Consider the following 649-nt stretch of genomic DNA (forward strand, 5'->3'; position numbering starts at 1 on the left):
CCGAGCCTTCACCCCATCCCATCCGCAAAGGCCCCATTCCCAAACGAGGTCCCTTTCCCAGATTCCAGGGGCCACATCTCTTGGCGGGGGGGGGTCAGCATTCCACACTGCGGGGCGCACTGCACAACACCCCCAAAGTCTACACCTATGCTGAGCCTGGACGGCCTCATCTCCGAGCCTTCACCCCACCCCATCCGCAAAGGCCCCGTTCCCAAACGAGGTCCTGTTCCCAGATTCCAGGGGCCACATCTCTTTTCGGGGGACAGCATTCCACACTGCAGGGCACACTGCACAACACCCCCAAAGTCTACACCTATGTATCAATACATAGGGTGCAGGCCGGGCTGGGGGACACCCTGCCCCTATGCACGAATTTCATGCACCGGGCCTCTAGTATATATATATAATGATCAGCAATGGAGGATACATAATAACCTGTGGAAATTGATACATAGATGTATTGATTCATTGATGTGCTGGCTCCTAACTGCCCTCCTGCCTGCCGGCCTGATCGCCCCTAACCGCCCCCCTGCCAGCCTGATCACCCCCAGCGGCCCTCCCCTACAGGCCATCTTGTGACACCGTGGTGGCGGCCATCTTGTGATGACATGGAGTGGCCATCTGGTGGTGTGAGGGTGTGATGGTCACT

Source organism: Myotis davidii, unplaced genomic scaffold, assembly GCF_000327345.1.
Source record: "Myotis davidii unplaced genomic scaffold, ASM32734v1 scaffold553, whole genome shotgun sequence".
Taxonomy (NCBI): domain Eukaryota; kingdom Metazoa; phylum Chordata; class Mammalia; order Chiroptera; family Vespertilionidae; genus Myotis; species Myotis davidii.